Below are 320 nucleotides of genomic sequence, written 5' to 3'. Positions count from 1 at the left end.
TAGCAGGAATTCAATAAAGTGGAAGTATGGATTTTGGAGGTGGTTAGACATTTTTTATTATTTTAAAATTTAAACTGTACTCTGTATTTTTTTTAAAATGTATTCATTTTTAGAGAAAAACATATCTTTTGATGATGTGTCTTCAGGAACAGATATCTAAATGAGTTTAGACCAAGGCTTTGTATATTGATCACTCGTCATTATTATTTATATACGCTCTTTCCGTCTTCATCTACCGTCTACACCACTTTCCCTGTATTCTCACAGAAAGAAGGAGGTCACGTCTGATTTTATGTACAACATAACTGGCTGTGTAAAAT

Source organism: Pteropus vampyrus, unplaced genomic scaffold (genome assembly GCF_000151845.1).
Source record: "Pteropus vampyrus isolate Shadow unplaced genomic scaffold, Pvam_2.0 Scaffold610, whole genome shotgun sequence".
Classification (NCBI taxonomy): Eukaryota; Metazoa; Chordata; class Mammalia; order Chiroptera; family Pteropodidae; genus Pteropus; species Pteropus vampyrus.
This window is presented reverse-complemented; position numbering follows the sequence as displayed.